The sequence below is a fragment of the Falco naumanni genome, chromosome 2 (assembly GCF_017639655.2).
Source record: "Falco naumanni isolate bFalNau1 chromosome 2, bFalNau1.pat, whole genome shotgun sequence".
Classification (NCBI taxonomy): domain Eukaryota; kingdom Metazoa; phylum Chordata; class Aves; order Falconiformes; family Falconidae; genus Falco; species Falco naumanni.
The window spans coordinates 63,378,446-63,398,802 of NC_054055.1; the positions used below are offsets into that span (position 1 = coordinate 63,378,446).

At 37.7% G+C, this 20,357-nt stretch overlaps 1 protein-coding gene across 2 annotated transcripts in view; it reads left to right on the top strand.

The window, feature by feature from the left end:
- The window catches only part of MYO16 (myosin XVI), a 405,668-nt gene that overhangs the window by 109,265 nt on the left and 276,046 nt on the right, over positions 1 to 20,357 (top strand). The gene's annotated exons all lie outside the window — the stretch shown is intronic.

The following is a 20,357-nucleotide window of genomic DNA, read 5'->3' on the forward strand; positions in this document are numbered from 1 at the left end:
AAATATCAGAATGGTGTATCTTTGTTCTGTTTGGAGGTATTTAAAATTATTAATTATATTTTTAAATTATTGTTTTTATTTAAATAATAAATAAAATATGTATTATTTTACATTTATATACATATTTTAAAAATAAAGTTATTGCTAACTGATATTTAGGCTTTTATCTGACCCTGGGAGATTGAAAGGAAATCCTTCTTTTCTTTCACCTTGCAGCTTCCTGCAATTTCTCTTTTTTAAAGTAATACGCTTTTTAGTGCTGTTGGTGGGCCACATTCACCCACACTACTAACAGTGAGCATTTTGAGAGATTCTGCATCTATCATTCTCAGTGAAGACGTGTAGAAGCAGAAGCTGGTGAATGAGTGAGTGCACTGTTTTCTAACACTGGTTCTTTACATGTCTACTGCTGGCAAGGGAATACCTGTAGTTCATTCACCTTTAAATCCTATATAGCTTTGTTCTGTGAGATGTTAAACCTCTATTAATAATGGAAAGCAGGACTTTTGTCCTGCTGATATCAGTCATATAATTTTACTGCAAACTGGAAATGTAGTAGCTAGAGCAGGCTTCTGCATCCCGTTCCTTCTCACTGTGAAACAGTCATGCTTGTGCCTGCACTGAGCATTAGTGTACACTCAAATTTTCTTCTCTGATACACATACTCCAGTATTTGTTGAGCCCACACATCAGCTTAGACTCACGTACAGGTGATTAGGAAATGGACTGAACAGTCAGGAAATACTCTGAGTGAATCAAAGCCTAAGTTTCTACTTCACATACAAGGTAGTCATGCTGAACAGGTCTTAGTATTTTGGCTTCTTGAGAATAAGGGATATACATCCTTCCTGAAGCAATGGTGGAGTTATTGCCACTGACCAAAATGGTAAACAGTGGCTGCTTTGAAAAAGGTGACTTTTTTGAGCATGAACTGATAAACTTGCCATAATGAAAACAGTAGCTAAAAGTGAATGTGACAGCCCTGTACCCAAAATCTCACAAAGAGGGGAAACTAAAGCACTGGTTTAGTTTCGGTCATCTTTCGGTATATTCTGTAACTCAGCCTTTCAGACATTCTGCAACATTACCCAAATCATAGGGCTGTCACAAATTCTGTGTATGTTGTATCTGTATCTTTTGTTATGAAAACTCTAAGTTGTAATGTAGTCATGATATATGCCATAAGGTCTGCATGCTGGCAGGGCATGGAAGGTCAGGGTAGGAAGTCCAGAGAGCCATCAACTCAGTCTTGAGACAAAAGAGGTACTCCTGTGAAAATCAGCATTTCAAAAGGGAAATGCAGATTCCCTAAACCTAATTAAATCCCATTTAATCCTTTTAATGGCCAATATGCTGATTCTGTAGCAGCCTTGCGGTTCTGAGTGGCCACAATACCAAAGAAAGCCAGTGTTAGCACTAGTGCTGCATCTGTAATAATGATTCTTGCTCCTTTCCATGGAGGTTGAGCCTGATACTGTGTTTTACTCAGACCTCAACTCCACCTGAGCTTCTTCCTGAACCTGCAGAGCTACCAGCGTGGCTCTTTGCCTTTAGCAGTAGGCTGCAGTGGCTGGGGACAGCCTTACTCTCCCTTCTCTCACCACAGGATGCCTGGAAAAGGTGGTCTAAAAAGCAGAAGATACTAATATCCTACTTTTTCTGTAGTGTCCACTGCCGGGGGAGACCTTCCAGGACTGGGTCCTCACCCCAGTAGGTTGGCTGCAGAGTAGTTGCGTAGTGCAGGGAAGAAAATAGGAATCCCATTTCACTTCCTCTCCTTAATGCCAGTATCTCTAGTAATTTGAAAGAGGTAATGCTATTGTGAGATTTGGTGGTATTGTGCTATTTGAGAGGACTGGAACATCAATATAATGGTAGGTTTTAGTATTATTTGTTATTTTTCATAAGCACTGTATAATATGCAATATTATGATAAATTTCAGTTGCATTCATTAAAAGTGTGTGTAAGGAAGCATAAAATGGGTACAGGTGCGGCTGGTGCTGGAGTGTAATTTGTATCTTAACTACTTTAGGTTATAAAAAGGGCTCAGGGGAAGGGAAAGCAAAATCTGTTCAAAAGAAGAATGAATCTTTAATTTGTGGTGGCGTATGAGCTGACCATTAGCCTTCAGCAGTTAGGAGAATGTGTCAAAGATGTTATAGTGACCATTCCTAGTCACAGAAAAAAGTATACAAATAATTTGAAACAGAAAACGGAGGCTGAAACTGAGCTGAACTAAAGTACATTTTTTATTACTTCTTGTATCGTTTCCAAATCTACTAACTGATTTCTTATTTTTGCATCTTATTACAGTAGGCTTGCTTATGCTTTACTGTTCTATCTGCAGTACAAACAGCTTGGTTGGTTACAGAGAAGTTGTTCTGGAAAACAGTGGGTTGCACTCCCTGTGTCTGGCAAACATATGTCGGCAAACTTACTGATCCTCAGAGATCAAGTTTAAGGGTTGCCAGCCAGCAGTCTTTTTAAAAAGCTGGAAGAGCCAGGACACGGGCAGTAATGACAGGTTTGTGAATGTAAGACTCCATTAGGTGAAGCCTGTTGTCAGGTAGCAGGAAGCTGGAGAAAGAGGCTGAGGAGTGAAGACCACTGAGAGTGTGTAACATTGACTATTTATCGCAAACATTTTTATAATTAAGAAGAGTGGAAATATATTCAGTTAACCTGTCTGCCCTTGGGATTCTGACTTTCAGCCTACATTTTTAGACATTTGAAGACACCTCTTCTCAAACTGATTGCAGGCAGCTTTTCTGTTTTTACCTGTTGCATGTGCTGGGATGAGTGGTTAGAAAGTGAGGCATGGTGATGCCTGGTCTTTAAAACTCACCAGAGCTTTGGATGAGGATTGATTTTCTGTGTGTCAGTAGTTCAGAGGCATCTTTGCTCTAGACCAGACCCAAAGATAAAAGAATATGTTTACTGAGGACAGAGTATTGCCATAATAGAACAGATTAACAGAAAGACAAAGCAATAAAGCACATTATTATGCTTAACATTTAGGAAAGAGGTGTAATAGGTGTAGCATTAAATCTGACAAATTGGGTTTTTATCACTAAGCCAGAGTTTCCCTAAACTAGGCACACCCCCCTCATCATGTTGAGTTAAAAATGTGACTCTTGAAAATAGGACCTCTGCGTGAAAGTGCAGATCAATCTATGCCATCACAAATTACAACAACCCATTTTTGTTTACTTCCACCTTTAAAAATCTTCCTGCCTTGTTTCTTATGATTAATATTTAATATCAGGTTTTTTCATTTCCTTCTCCTCCCCAAGGTACTTTAATTAGCATTTCTTTTGTATACTGTTTGTCTCAGCTACAACCTTCTGAAGAGGCAGGGGTAAAATTATAGAAGTGATATTATGAGAAATATTAAATGCATGCGATATTTTACTAAGTATATAAACCCCTGTTTATTACACCAAGAGCATAAAGGCCAGAAATACAAACATGATTGGTGAATTAGTATTAGGCTGTTTTTCCCAGTTTTCTGTGCGCTTTTGACTTTACACTCTCTTTTGGGAAACCTCACTTTCACCAATCATTCCAACCCTGAGCAGGATAAAATGGCAAACAGTTGTAGTGTGTTTAGTATGCACATGCCTTCATGAGAAGAGGAAGCCTCCAAAATAAAAAATTGGAATCTTGGCTCAAAACCTATATAATATCATCCTAAATTAGATGAATGACACTGATTAATAATTTGCTGTATGGTGATATCATGAAGAGGGAAAAAAATCAATTTAATCTAATCTTAGTTTGAGAAATTTAAAATATAGCATATTCAAGAACATTTGAAACAGAACTACCGGGCAGCTAAAATGTATTTGAGGGATTACATACTCTATTTCCTTTAGCATGATCAGTCCTTTTGGAAATATAAAGCACAAATAGATTTCTCAGGTTTTATGGTGCTTTGTTTCAGGGTTGTGCTATCATTTAATATATTTTAATTTTAGATTACTATTTGCTCTCACTCTAAACTTCATCTAAACGTCTGTCTTTTTTTTTTTTTTTTTTTTTTTTCCCCTACTGGGAAAGCATATGGAATTCACTATATATAAAATAACAGGGTGGTTTGCCCATACAGAGCTATTTTGGATTTTGCAGCTAGTTTCCTTTGAATCAGAGGAGAAATCTGTACATTAGATGATAATCTAGAAGTGACTATTGCCAAGTGTTGATTTAGTAGGAACTATTGTAGAAGAAATCACAATACATATGTATGGTAATTTATACAATTTAATATTTATTGTACAATCCTTAAGAGACATGAACACTAGACACTGAATAGTGAAGTCAAGAGACTATTCAGAGCATATGAAATTAATGAAGTACACAAAATTCTGCCCAATCAGGGCTCTTGGAAAGAAAGAAAAATGTATACTGGAAATGAATACATCCACAAGACAAACAAATGCATGCATTCTGTATTGGGAACTCGTTACGTCTGTAACTTTGGAAGACACTAAGCTAGCTGATTTTCAGACATGCTGCTAGTGATTTTATCAGTTCTGTGTATAGAAAAATGAAGCATCAAGCAACCATCTTAATCCACCTATTGATCAAGAAACTGTTTCAAAGGCCCAGAAGGTAGAGGCACATTTCAAACCAGAGCAAGGCTTCAGTCCTATAGGTTCAGCATGGTTGTTAATCTTGTTTAGCATCATGTGTGCTGAATTCAGCAACACAAGGCATCTTTTTGTTATGACACAGGGAAACATAATGCCTTTAGTTATTGGGTAACAGATGTTAAGTAATTAAGGCAGCCCATTTGAAAAGCAATCATAAAATCACAGGGAGATGAAATTTGAATACATTTGAATTCCTACAGGATTCCATATGTGCTTTTTGGTTTTTTTGTCCATGTGTTTACATTTTTAGTAATTTGGTAAAGCTGAGATAAAACCTGAATGTTAAACTATTTTTTGTTGATAAAAATATGCATGATTCCTAATATACAACACTTATTTAATTGGAAAAACTAAAACACAGAAGGTATAACGTACCAAAAAACTGAAGGATAGGTTTGATGGTGTGAATTTTATCTAGCCCTTTTTCTCCCTGTGGACCACCTAGCCGCAGGAGTGCTTCTGCTCCCTGGCTACTTTTCTTTTAGCCCTGAAATCTCCCTGGGTTCTTTCAGCTGCAGTTTTTGTTTCTGCATATGCCCAGAACTACTTTGATTTGAACAGCTATCCTCTGCCCATACCAAGTAGGGAACAAAAGACAAAGCATCTCTCCTTTTTGGGTCCCCCTCTAGTAGGGGCATTCACACCAAATGTAATTAGTCTGCATTATCATCAAATGGAGTTATAGCTTCCTCCTTTTCTCCGCAGAACTGAGGCTGGAGCTGTCACTCACCCATTTTTGCTAGCCTACAGGTTTTGCCTGTGGGTTGCTTCAAGAGCAACACCTTAAGTCTCTCAAGCAGTGTCCAGCCTGGCATGGCTTTCTCGTGGGGAATGGGCCTGAGAGGCAAATTGAATCAAGGTGGACTTGCTTATAGTATAATAAACTGTAGGAAGTTGACCGCTTGTAAGCTGTTGTACAAAAACCTTGATGTTGTCATGATCTCTGCTACTAACTGTGTTTTGAAAACAGGGATGTATACTAAACTATGTGCAGCCCCGTTTCACATACTTAAGCTCTGACTAAATCAAGACTGGCATATTAGCGATTCCCGTTTGATGTTTTTGAGTGTCTCTAAGGTCATCCTGAAGGATTCAATGATTGTGTCTCTGAAAAGTATGCCTTTTTCTTACTAATTTACAGAGTTTCTAGAACCTTAACTTTTGGATTTTCCTTTGAATAAGAGATTTCTAAAATATAGGCACTGAATTGCTAGCCTTGTATGTAGATAAACCCATTCTTGAACCTTAACCCTGTAAATCCAAACAAAAACACACTTTGTTAACTAGAAAACATAGTTTTAAATGTTACCTCAATTACAAGTGTAAAACATAGTATTTATGAGGAAACCTTTGTAAAAATACGCAATTTTTCCAAGAATTTTATTTATTTACCTTTGAACATATTTGCAAAATTATCAATTATTTATTTTGGTGGACTATGACATAAAGAATTTCTTCAGTGGGACAAGCCAGTATGTAAATTATTCATGACTTTGCATGATCAGGAGCTAATTCGAAAGGCTTTCACAAACTAAAATGTCAAGAAAAAATATTCAGAAGACCATTACCCCTACACATGAATCCAGCTTTTTAAGATTATAATCTGGTATGAACAGAAAACCTTTATAGACATATCATAGAATCATAAAATGGTTTGGGTTGGAAGGGACCTTAAAGATCATCTAGTTCCAACCTTAGAGACCATCTAGTTCCAACCCCCCTGCCATGGGCAGGGACCCTCCATTAGACCAGGGTGCTCAAAGCCCCATCCAGCCTGGCCTTGAGCACCGCCAGGGATGGGGCACCCACAGCTTCCTGGGCAACCTGTGCCTGTGTCTCAGCACCCTCACAGTGAAGAATTTCTTCCTAAGATCCAATCTAAATCTACCCTCTTTCAGTTTAAAATAACTAATTACCCCCGGACCTATCATTACATGCCCTACTAAATATATCTGTCCTTTTTTCATTTTAAGCCTATCAAGCTCATTTATAGTTCCATCTTGGTGTTTTTCTCTGTAAGATCTTTTTTTCCCCTGTAATAATAAAAAATTTTCCACTTCTGCATGCTCTGGCACCCAAAAGCGGCAAGAAACACAGAGAACTAATCACTCACAAATTCACTGTCATGCCAGTAAAGGGTCGTTAAGCCATTAACAACCAACAAATTGGCACCTGGCATTCTTCCTGTTCATTTCAAGGGGGAGCCACAGTGGGATGCAAGGCTATAAATTGGCAGCATTCAGAAGCCCATTCTCTCAATGAAAGATGGTATCCGCTGGGTGACAGGTACTGCTGACAATCCCTGGATGTTGTCATAAGTCACACTGATTAAAAAAGAAAGATTGCAGTCATGGCAGAAGACCCTAGTCTATACTTGCAAAATAAAAAGATAATAAGAATAGAATTTTTCTATGCAATTTGCAGTTGATTTCTTCTTCAATTTCTTTTACTGTGCTTCAGATTGATTTCCAATAAAGTTTTAGTACAAAGGGATGACTTTTCTATATTCATCCTTCAATATCACTTTAAAATATTTATGTTTTCATTTCAATCACAGATCATGATAGAAATTAAGCTGGGAAACTACAAAAATCAATAGAGAATAACCTTTTCTATTTCCTTTTTTTTTAAAAAAAAAAAAAGCAAACCTTTAAAGCAATAATATGATTCTTTACAAAAAATCAACTGTACTTTTAAGAATTCCTTTGAAATGTTTTCGATTTTTCAGTTCAATTTTAGAAGCCTTTTTCCAGAAGGGTATACATTTACATTGTTACGCTGGAGGAATGTTGACAAAATGGAATAGTTAAGTGTGGGAAAAGACCTTATTTTGGGATCCTGCAACATACGGGCTTCAATTTATCACTGTCATATTAATTGCCAGATTGAGAAGAACATTTGTTCAGAGCTTTTGGAAAGTGGAGTTTGATTGGAGGTTTCATGAAGTGAAATAACTAAGTGGAGTAACTTCCCCTAGAAGCTTTGAAGGTAGAACTAAATTAGTATAGCCAGAGCTATTAAATGCAGCATTTTTTTTTAATTGCTACATCCTGTGTCTTTAGGCTTCTTCTGTTACTCTGCTCTTTCCTTTCTGCCTGAATTGTACTACCATTCCCAGTAAAAACACAAACATATCAGAGGCAGAGCCAGATTTATTTGTATAGTGCCTAGTGGTTTTTCTTCCTCAATAAATATTCTAAACACAAAGTATATATACTGCTTATTATTTCAGTCATCTTTCTAGTCTCAGATACATGAATTGGAGGAATATTTTTTCTCAGTACACTGAAGTATTGTCGTAGCTCAATCTGCAAGGCTTTTTAGCTGTTAAAACCTTTTGCACCTCAGACTGACAGAGAACAAGCTCTATAGCTATGAGAGATAAATGAGTAAAAAGGTTATATGGCAAAATGAATAGACAACTGCTTTTTCTTGATTATTGTTATTTGCAGCCATAACAGTAACAGGTTATTACAGTGGAGGAACTGAAGCTTGTAAGAATACAATCAATGAATCTAAGGGAATGGATATTTTAGCTTGTGTTTCTGTGTGAATTGCGTCCAAGAATGGAGGTGGGAAGGTGAGCAGTTAAGTTGAATTTGGCAATATTTGTAAATGTCCAGCTTCAAACAAGGATTTTAAGCATATGTAAAAGGTTCAAGGTAGAATTCAGACAGTCAGCCTGGGGCTGCGTACTGCTTTCTTACCATGTTTCTTTCTGATGACTCTCTATTACAATGTAGTCTATATGTGACCTTGAAGCAGTACATGCTGTCATTTCACAGGGCAATGAGATGGTTGCAGGAGGTAATCTCTCACACCATGCACTGTTAAGTGTTTTGATTACATTCAGATTCCAAAGGCAAACATGACAGCTGCAGTATTAAATCATTGAGCTAGGGTCTGTGCTCCAGATTTTAGCAATCACAACTATTGTTGGCATGTAGTGGTAGTTTTTCCTAGACTTCCACATTTACCGATTGATAGTACAGAAAATATGACTTGAAATGTTCTTAAGGCTGGAAGCACCTCTGTGAAATTTGAACTGTAGCTTTGTTTCTTAGTCTGCTAAGGGGGCATCCTATAAGAGGACACCAGTTATCAAACTTTTTAATAATCAACATCTGAACTTCACTGGCTTCACCAGGTTCATATACAGGATGAATGTTGGACTTCGTTTGTTTTTAAGCCTCTCCCTAAAAATCCTGTGGTACAAATATGTAGAATGATACAAGTTGGATAGAAAAGGACAGATGTAAAGTCCAAATGTATATAGTTCTACTGATGCTTACATGGCCATTAGTTTATTATCCCACTGTTTCCCTATATATGTAATTTTGATTATATACATGCAGATCCCCATGGATTAGTCCTCATTTCTTTCCCTATTAGTAATGTAGGCACTCCTAGTGCAGGGCTGTCCCTGGCTTCTCCCTGATTTATCAGCTTTATGTGCCAGATACATGTCAGGTGCATAGACTGAGCAAACGGGAAAGTGTGGCATTGCGTATCACTTGGGAAGCTTCAGCTTCTGTTGTTGTAGTTTATCACTGCAGCCCAAACCCACCATTTGGCTCCATATGGACATGGACTCAGTGGTATGACTCAGAACTGAGAGGCACTCTTCTGTCAGGTGTTGTGATGTTGGTTGCTCCTTTCCCTTGTTCATATAAAGATTGATGAATTCATAGAGTTGTAAAATCAGTCAGGCTAGAAAGGACCTGAGGACGTGGGTAGTCTAACATTTTGCTGAGTTTGGGAAAGGATTGAGCTAACTAGGGCAGCTCTTATTACTGTAGTGCAACAGATTAAGCAAAGCAGAGAGATTCCTGTGGGGAACAACTGATTATTCTACTTCAAAGCCAAATTAAACCGTAAACTTGTATGTCAGAATTTTGCTTTCCATAAGCTATAAAAAAGACATGATTATACCAGGTGCTGTGTGAGTATAATTTTGTCCTCGCCATGCTGGCCTATAACTGCAATCCATACTGTGACAATCTATACCTGTAAAAATTTAACTAAAGCATAAGTAAAGCAAAATTTTCTTTGTGGTTTACTGGTACTCCAGCTTTGGCATGATCATTTGGCCATTCTAGAGCCTTACCAGTGTCAAAGAACAGTATTAAATAGGATGCAGAGGATCTGTTTCTCATTCTAGGTTCCCAAGATCCTCAAATGCTTCAATGGTAACCCAGTGTAGGTTCACCCTACATAAGATTGATGAGTATCTGTAACACATAAATACTAAATTTGGGAAGGAATTGGCTTGGATTTAGTAGACACAGCCAAGCAAGTGTAAATAAAATCAGCAGTGGATGCAGTGAGAGAGGTATAAATAAAATCAAATAGAGATGTAGGTTGTATTTCAATGACGAAGAAAAACTTTTGGATAGTGATATGTGCTAAATGAAGTATGCAGTATTCCTTATTTGGAACACTTAAAATTATGTGTTGGGTTTTTTTGGTTTTTCGTTGTTTATTTTTTTTTTTTTGCTTTTTTTTAAAAAAGTGCCAGTTCTATATCATTTGTTTATGTAGTTATAGTTCTCTGTATATTAGAGGTTTGGGGATCTTATATTGGTTGCACCCTGTAGTGGCTCTGTATGTGTCATGACTTGCCTTAAAAAAGAACTGTATCACTCCAGTCACACTGTTTTAATTGAAACTCCTCGCTCTCACCAGGGGTGTATTTACACCAGTAGGGAGGTACTTCTGTGAGGTCAGTGCATTTCATATCAAAGAATCAAGCTATATCAGTAAAACGTTTGCTTACACTGGTATACCTCTATGCTCACTGGATGTTATGCCAATGCTATATTTTCCAATTCAGAAATTTTCATTCATATTTTTATGATCCTTTTCCTACTTCTATTCTCACTGCATGTTCTTTGTATCAGATTTAGCAATTGTGTGGCTGCAGAGGAAATCAATTCAGCAAACTGATCCAGGAGAGAATGAATCACCCCCTAAAATCAATAGTTGAATTTTTTGTCAGCTCTCTGAACCAATTCACCTACCTGTTGCACAGCTGATAAGGCTGATGCAAAGAAAAGAAAGGGAATACGCAGGCATCTTAGAGCCACTGACATGATTTTGACATTAGCCTAAGGATACATACAATGTTAACTGACAATTGAAAAGTATGTTTCTAACAGTTTAAAACTAAGCTAAAATGGAGGTTGCCATTGGTTGCTCTCCTTTCTATGCTGCTCTGCCTTTGTCCTATTCTTCTGTCCTCCTATCTGTGTGTTCATCTTGAAGTGAGCCAGGGAGCTAAACCAACTGGAAACTATCTTTCATAAGTTTAGCCTTCAGCTGGTTTAGCTCCCCATACCAGGTCATGGTAGAGTGACATGTGGCACTGGTATGCAAGGTTGAGGGCAGGAGCGTGTGAATGGAAGCATGAACAAGAAGGAAGTAGCTCAGATTTTGACAATGTAACCTGTCACAGATTACACCTTGAGAAAGGTGGTGCCTGAGCCGCATTTGTCAAGTGGTGAGATATTCCTGGAACCAGACATTTCCTTCATAGCTCTGCTCACTCATATGTCACATTCACGATTATTTTGGATTAATGCATATGTCCCTAGTTTGTTCAATACAGCTTGATGTAAGTTTGCTTCCTTGTGCACACTCTGGGAATTCCACTATACACACAGAATCTAACAGCCAGTGGTCTACAGCTGGTAATTAGTACCATTTAGCAGCTGCAAAGCAGGATAATAGCGTGTTATCCTTGCAGATCTCATAATGACTTGCTTATGCTTCTAAACCAGCTGGCATAAACTTGCTCTGCATGGTGTGAGAGTTAAAAGAGGGACTGAGTCTTGCTTCATATGGAATATAAGTCAGCAGTAATTTGATTTATGCCAATTAAGTAACGTTGGCATAGGATCAACATAAATGATGAGTGAAACAGAGGGAGTGTACAGTTTGTTCAGCAGAAAATTTGTGTTGTGTGCAAATTCTTTAACTTTTATTGTTACACTAGGGAAAAGCATGGGATGGCAATGGTTTTCAAATTAAACTACTGACCACAGAACGAGTTATTTTGCTGATGTGTGTTTTAGTATTTATTCTTTAATGACTATAGGATTGGAAAGTTGCAAAGTCCAAAATAAATTTAACATATTTAGTAAAATATTGTAAAGATCTGAAACTTTACATCAATTCTACAAACATTTGAACATACAATCAGGTGTGTCTATAGTAGAAGAGTTAGCCTGAAAATTACACTGGTAATTTTAAGAGCTTTCAAATTGACACATATTTCTAAGGTGAACCCAGTGGGGTCTGAGTTTTTGTAATAACTGACTGTAGCCTGCTAATGATGTTCTTGCTGTTTATAGTCACTTTGTCAGGACCTCCAGGAGAACCCACACATGGGAGACAGATAAAACATGTATACAGAATGCAATAGGTGACCTAAATGCTCAGATATTAGGCTCCTTTTGTTTTGGTCTTTTTAACCTTGAAATAAATAACTCGTTGGAAGTGAAAGCTTTGAGAAAAACCATATTTAAGTTTGCTGTATGATCAACTACTTTCCTGTAAGGTTAGTTTTAGAGTGTTCAACTTACAGTAAATTTTAAAAAGCTTTGTTTTTATTGTAATGTTATCTCACTAACAGAAATTCAGAATTCAGTCAGGTCTGTGCTACCGGTTTTTGATGACACAGCTATTTTGACCTGCGAATTGGCTATGCATGCAAAACCTCTGCTGTGCTATCAGCAATGATGATAGCAGCAATATTTTTAGCTAAGCATGTGCTATTTTGTGAGGTGGTGTTGAATCATTTTAGCAACAACTCTGTAATATATAGAAGTCTTAGTTACAGTGAGGTAAAATCACAGCTTTATAAAGAAGGCAGACAGACCTTACCGCAACAGTTTTCTCCCTGTAACCTGGCCAAAGCTCTGGCTTTGGAAGAGTTAATTCAAAACGGAGGCAGAGCAAGGGATGCCACCATTGCCTAGGGACCCTGGGTGTGTCCTCTGCAGCAATATCTTCAGGCCATAGAACTGAATGGCTACTTCCAATCTTCTCTAAAGTACCGTGATTTACACCACTGTGTTTCCATATCACTCTAGATATAGCCAGTGCATGTATTTGCAAGTAAATGGTGTAAATTAGGGTCCTTCTGTTTGAAAGAGTAACTATAAAGCAGGAAGGAGTTGGATACTGTGAACTGAAAAATAAAAAAAAGGTGGCTTTAGGAAAATAAAGAAAAGAAGGCTTTAGGAATAAATATTCTACAAAACAAAGAAAGTAGGTACTAGGTAATGTGACCCACTTATTTTTAAATCTTGTTTCTCTGAAATTAATTCAGAGTCTACACTGCTTTTCCATATGAATATTGGTCTTTTCAGGGTCTTAAAAAACAGAAAATGCTTTGCCTGCCATATCACAACTTAACTCAGGCAGTCACATTTGACGGCGGCCCATTGTCACTTTGGTGTAAGGAGACATGTTAATTTGTATCACTGTGCTTGGGCACTGTAAGAGGCACACACTAGCACTTCTTAGACCATTAGATTTGTGGCCTTAATATTTTCCATTGGAGGCACAGGATGCATTAAATTTCATGTACATAATGAAATGAAAGGGAAGGAATTTGTCTGAAATAGAAGTTTTAAGTTTAACAGTTACGAAATAATTGTAGTCCCTAAACTCATAAATTATTCTGGCTACATCTACAATGACAGAAATATCTGCCCCACTGAGGGAACTGTGATCCACCTCAAGAATCTCATTGGAGTTTGACTTGGTGTCTGTGTGGCCCAGAGACATAAACATTATTTTTTTAGTGGTTTTCCAGTTCAGGGTACCCCAGATAACAGGAGCTTTGTGCCCTCGACATCCAGAGCCACAGTGCATTGGCAGGAAGCTGTCAGGGTTGCTGAATGCCTGGGAATGGACGTGCAATAGTGGAGGGTGCAAGGCCTGGTGGGCAGGTAGCAGAGACTAGGCAGAACGGAAGGGACGCATATTGTCATGTGCCTACCTGTGCTGCTTGGAGTTCATTCACGCAGTGGAGTGATCGAGCCCCTCAGGTGCTTCCAAGCCTGGGGTCTGACTGATTTTTCCACAAAGAGGGCATGGGTTAGAACCAATTGTATTTTGATCTGGGCCTAACATTAAAGCTGGGAGAGATGTCATCTGCAGCTGTAGGACTACCTCTCTCCATCTGTTTCATTGGTGGCTGGCTTTGTTTCTCTCAAAGGTAATGCTGTGTTGAATGGAGCTTAGGAATCAGCCTGGCAGTTCACATCATGCTTTTGAATGCAGCAGAGAATCAATAGCCCAGTTGCTTTAGGGTCATGGCAATCTCATTCCTGGCTGCCTAAAAAAATTATAAACTACAGGAGCTCTGCCAGGGAGGATGGAAGCTTCATCCCTATCTTCATCAGTGCTTTCAGCCAGTATAGAAAAAGTAATTTTCCTCTCTTCATTTCTGCATTCTGTGAATGGCATAAGACTTAGCTGTCCAAATGTTGTGCCATTTCTTTTGTGGTTTGTTGTCTTTAATCTTTATGCAGCATAGATGGGAATTTATTTCCAAGATTTCTTTAGAAAATGAGATGAGTTTTGAACAAGTTTGATGAATATTGCCAGTGATTGCTGGAAATATTTTAGGGATGGTGAAAGCAGTAGGATTACAAATCAGTTGTTTGAAAAGCCCATTAAGGGCATGACTGCTCTGAATAACCCCTGTCAACCCATGGGTAGAGCTTGCTTTGAAAGAAATCATCAGCTATTGCACTAGTAATGGTGTGGTGACAGTATTGCTACTATAAATGTGGGTTTTAGGTAAGCAAGACAATTTCAAGGAATTAATAGATTACCAACAGTGGTACTTGGATTTTAAAATTTAATTTTAAAATAATCATAGAAAAGGTGTGAGGTAAATATTTTTCTAAGACTGCATTAACAAAAAATTTATGACATCTTGCTTGATTTTATTTGCTGTTCTGATTAAGAATAATTTATTGAAACTGGCATTCATCTGTTCTCATACACAGCTGAGTTGTATTGCGTATTCCTCACAAGCACCTTTGATACAAGCTGAAACTACAGAGTGACAACTGAGGAATAAGAAGAGTACTAAAGAGGCATGAAGGTGGCAAGATTTCTAAGTGGTGCATCTATACAGACTTTAAGATGACAACATTAGACCCAAGGTCTGACTATAGAGGAAATAAAGGGCAAAATATGGCACTTCCTTAACTGGTGGAAGTATGCCATTTCTCCATCCTTCAGTATCACTTCTATTGCCCAGTGGTTCAATTTCATGGTCACTTTATGCCCAAACTGCTTTCAGCTGTTGCTGGAAGTGGTGGCTACCCCATTCTCCCTATTCATACTCTTTACCTAGTGCCATATTGCCAGATCGTTGATCTAGTTAAAAACTAATCTTTTGCCTTGTGCCAGTGAGAGGCAAGCAGCAGAAACATGCAGCCTGAGGCAGGAGGAGAACTGGATAATCCATTCCAGCAATAGCATGGTTTTAGCTAGGCTTCTGCAGTCACTCATGTTTTTGTGCCTAATGAGCAAGTAAAGCCTTCCAGCTAGAGATATTCCTGCTAAACTGAAGAGTACAAAAATAGATGTTAGCAGGAACAAAGTTTTCACTAGCTAGCTGCTACTTCTCAGAGAAACAATCAATAGAAACATATACTGGTACTTTATATCCAGCACAGCAGGTGGTCAATATTTTTTAAGTTTTATGTATGTTATATGTTAGGCACTTCTTTTTGTTGTTTTTGGGTTTGTTTGTTTTTTTTTTCTTTTTTTTTCTGTTACTATGAAAACTGGGTTTGCTGTGAATACGACTTTGTCCAGCTCCTAAGTTTGCATTACCATCAGTAGCTGATCACTGGTGAGTTAGTGATAGCCCTGGACCCTCTTCATTCACCTTCCAGGCTTTGCTGTTGCTTCAGATCTGTACTGCTTTTGTTTGCAGCATATAAGGTCATAGATAGTTCTACGTGCCAGAGTAGCTGGATGTTATTCAACATAGCACAGTGTAAGTACTAGTTATTGCCATATATATCAAAATTCTTAACACATTACACAGCACAGTTATACAAAGCTAAACAAAACTAAAACAAGTTAGGTAATTGTCATCTTGTCATTAGCCTGTTGCTGCAACAGCTAAAAAAGTTAAAACAAAGCTCCAAGCTAGCCAAGACAAGCCCAGACAAAGTAAGCCTTACAGCCCTAGTCCCACGTGGGAAGTTAGTGCAAGATCTGTGGCTGCTAACAGTCATGGCTATACTGTCTTTACTGGATTATAAAACTACATAATAAATTGTAATCTAGTCAATACAGTCAATGGAGTGTGGAAATCTGTTCATTGTACTGGAATAATTTAGTTAAAATTGTAACATCAGGCATATGTGAAAAGCTACTTTTATTATCTTTCTTTACTGGTGAGACTTTTATACCTTCAATGCTTTTTAAAACACCTCATTTAGATATGAAATTACGTATGAAATTCTGCTTTAAGTAGCTGATAATTTTGATAATCTAAAAGACATCATGGGATGGATGGACCTGTTTATAAAGGCAGGCCTTGAGGGTTTACTGAAAATTTTACTTTCAGGGTTTTTTAAAGTAAATGTCAGTTTCCTCTCTTAAAGACTGTTTTCAGTCTCATCTTTCATCTTTTCCTTCTTTTCCATGCAAGATTATAAATAAAAGAAGTTTTAAAACAAGGTCTTGTGAAAACTTCCTTAAAAACCACATTAATCAAGAGATGTATAGCATTTCTGGAATATAGTTATCCATAACTTTCTTTCCTCATTAGGCTAAGTCATTACAAATTGCTAGCAGTAACTGGAGTACTTCTATCGAAAGGAAAAGATGAACATAAGGTGAAGGTTTTCCTACTGACTAGTAAAGTCTTAAGTGAATGACCTAAATTAGTTGTATAGGACAGAGGGGGATTTTGCTTCTGTGATCTTCTTTTCTTGATTTTCTTTTTTTATGGTGTTTTATTGTGTTCTCTTTTTTATTGTGGGTTTTTATTGTGTGGGGATGAATTCAAGGAAGGAGGAATGTTTTTTGCTTGTCTTTTATATAGAGGAATGTAGCATGTAATTCTGACTCAGAACAAAGACTCTTGCCCAGTTGAAAGGATAGTTTGCATATCTTGCCCTGGTAGTCTTTTTTGACGTGCATTTCCTGAGGCACTGATCAAGCTACCTACAATAATAAGGAAACATAAACCAGACAAAGAAAAGACCTACTGAGCTTTTATCCAGTACTGTATTTTTTTTGTTTGTTATGATAATATTTTTATAGTTATATTTATTCAGTATTCTACTTTAAGATCACAGTTTATGTATTCTTTATGCTCTAATCTTGGTCTGCGTTTCGGCTGGGGTGAAAAAGCAAGGCAAAACCATTCATTCATATGAATTTCAATCTCGGATATAGAAATGGTCTGTCATTTTTTGGTTTCTATAGCAAGGTGTTGCTAAATCGATCTGGAAAGGCATTACTTCATGTTGCATAGCTTCTCTATAATGAACTAAGTCTTTGAGGGTTTGATGGAAGGAAGAGATTCAATAAATCGCATGTATTTTCTTTACTCAAGTAGCCACAGGCTCTTTCTGTTACTTGGTTATTGTTTTAGGCTCCAGATTAAATTCTTGTGGAATGGTTTTAGAACTGCTGTTTCTCAACACTCTGACCTTCCCATGTGTCCTGCTCCTGCCAAAAAACATGTCTTCGTCCTCTGTCTGCTTAGAAGGACCTACCTAAAAGGCAGTTTTGGTGATCCCAAGACTCTTAATGGTTGAGTTACTCTCAATGGCCCAACAGGAAACTCTGCATTTTATTTTTGCTGGTGTTATTTTGTCCAGTTAGACCCAGTTTCTGGATGAGAAGTATCCAGAGGTAAATGATGTGTAAATCCTTTTGTGAATGGGGGAAGAGAACAGATCCTTTTGGCTGACTCCTTAATCATCTCATCTCATCTTGTAGAAACACAAACTGAGGATGTTATTCCATTATCAGCCTTACTCAATGTAAGACTTCTGCCACCAAAACACAGTGTTCTTGCTCTGCTTCCACATGTGTGCATTTGTATCCTCTGTGCTGGCGCTTATGTAGCTATGCAGTCAACCACATTGATGCGGCTGAAAACTAATCCTGCCAGGAGAGAGAAGAAAGAAAAAAAACAAAACAAAAAAACCAAAACTGGTCCAGCTGAATGTGCAACTTCATAGATGGGGAGAGCTGACACAACGGAAGAGTGGGCCATGCAGTGGATAAATGCCTTCCCCGTTTTGGCAGCAGTGCAGTCTATGAGAATGCACCATAAAGATGGCATCTTCAAGGAATTATATACTCTCACTGACATCATCAGTTAAAGCCTCCTTAGGAACAGAATTATGGCAGTTTAATTACTTTTGCAAATCACACTTTTAAGGACTATGTGCTTTAATTCCCATATTCATAAATAAGACTATCATTGAAGGTGAACCAAGCCATAATTCAGATTTTTAACCTACATAGAGAGTTCATAAGAAAGAATGCTACATAAAACCACTATATTAAATGGCTGAGATATTGAAATGGGTGGATTTCCTGCCCCTCTCCCCAAAAAGCAGGGATGGATGAAGTGGGACAACTTGGACTGTTGATTTTTTCAAGGTGAAATCCTGATGGGCTTGACAGAATGGAGTTACTTTCAGAGCCTTAAAAAAGCTTCTGTGATACAGAATTAGTGTTTTCTGCCTGCTAAAGAAAGGACGTAACATAAGAACATTGGAAATATTAACTTTTGAGGATGATGTAGTTGCACACATATTTAAGGAGGGAGGATTTACAATAAAGTCTTTACTTACTAAAACCTGAGGTACAGGAAGCATCTCCATATGTGGTCAGCAATTTAGGTATTAAAGGAAGGAACTTAGTTCTGAACCTTTATTTTTAATGGTCTTTCTCTAGATAAGGACAATTGTGTACTTTAGTATTGTATTTGTGGATCTGAGAGCAGAATGAAATACTTCGCTTTTTGTCATTCATCCATTTTTCCCAAGGTTATGAAAATCTGCAAATATTTCTCCACCCTCACAGTGCTTCAGTGCTTTTCATCTTGCTTGGCAGTTGTTGTACAACCCATTTATTCCATGTTACTTAATGTTCCACTTCTACTTTTGGCAGATGGGGGACAACAGTGACTTCTGGTAGTAGTTAACTTTAAAGGTGGCATATGCCAGAACATAAAAGTCCTTTACAGTTAAGTGAATTAAAAGAAGCAAAACCTTTGGTGAGGAGACATAGATACCATGGAACTATTCATGAAGTATGAATTTATACAATGGTTTGGGTTGATGTTTGGTTTTCGAAGTTTAAAAAAGAGCAAAATATTGAATGGATTTGTATAACTTATATAAATATTTGTCCAATATACCAGTGAGTTTACTCTGTGTGAGGTATTTAGTAATGATGGCAACAAGTCTTTCACATTAATTTTACAGTCTTGCAACCGTTTAGCCAAATTCAGACTTTCTTAGGCTGAATTCTTCCAGGGTACCTGGTCAAAAGTCATTCAACACATTCAGAAAATAATAATAAAAAAATAATCAGAAATTGACAATATTTGAAAAGGACACTGATGCCTTTCAAATAGGTCAACCGGATGTTTGACTGTTGTAGGAAGTTAAAATGTATAGTGAAAGTGGAGTAGCAAGATATTCTAGAGAAAAAGAAAATACGTACAAAAAATGCATGGATAAAAGGGAGATTGTGTACATAAGTCTCTTGAGAGATTCACTGAAGTTAGAAGAGCCTTGAGACAAATTTATGGCCCTCCTGTAGGACAGACACTGCAGTAGAACAGATTTCTGGGGTACTCAGAGCTTAAAATCCCTTTGCAGACCTTTGCACAACTCCTTCCTGGAATCTTAACTAGGAGTTAAAACAGGAATTTTCAGATGAGGAAGGCAGAACCAGCTGTGTTCCTTCCGACACAGGAAACATTATTGGCAGTTGTTCTCCTGGAGGGAGGCCTTTTAAAAGGGTTCTACATACCAGTTTGGTGAAGACAGGGTTGCAATGCAGATGTGGATTCCCCTGATAATGTCTGGCATTATCACTGCACAATTCTGTTCCAGGAATGAACACTGGTAGCATGAGTTAGTCAATGCTTTGATTCTGAGTAAAAAGGTTACAAAGGCAATCAAGATCATGGGGGGAAAGTGCTGAATTTTCACACTTGAGTGAGCACCAGTATGAAGGCTTGTGGTTTTGCTTGTGTTTATAAGCCTACTTTCATTTCAGAGGGGTTTGATACATGTAACAGGGAGTGGAGTTTGACTCCTAATACCACTTTAAGAATTTTGCTGCGTCAGTAATCTGACAATGCACTGGAAAGGTTAAATTGAGTGCAGATCCTTTAGCTTTAGTATGATGATTAATTTCAAGTGATATAAGTTATGAACACTAGTTTCAATTATTTACTGAAAAAGCCAACGAGTCTCATGGGAACTCTACAAAGTAAAATAAAACCAGTTGACTGTGATTTTGCTCACAAATGAACTAATCAGGTGACTGTGACCTTGAGACAGGGTCTTTCCTCCAGCTCTTCCCTCCCCGCTCCTAAGTACAGAACTGACATGCTCATTTCTTCGCTTGAGAAGTCCTTGGTACCGTTCATATTTAACATCATTAGCAAAGGTCCTTTGCTT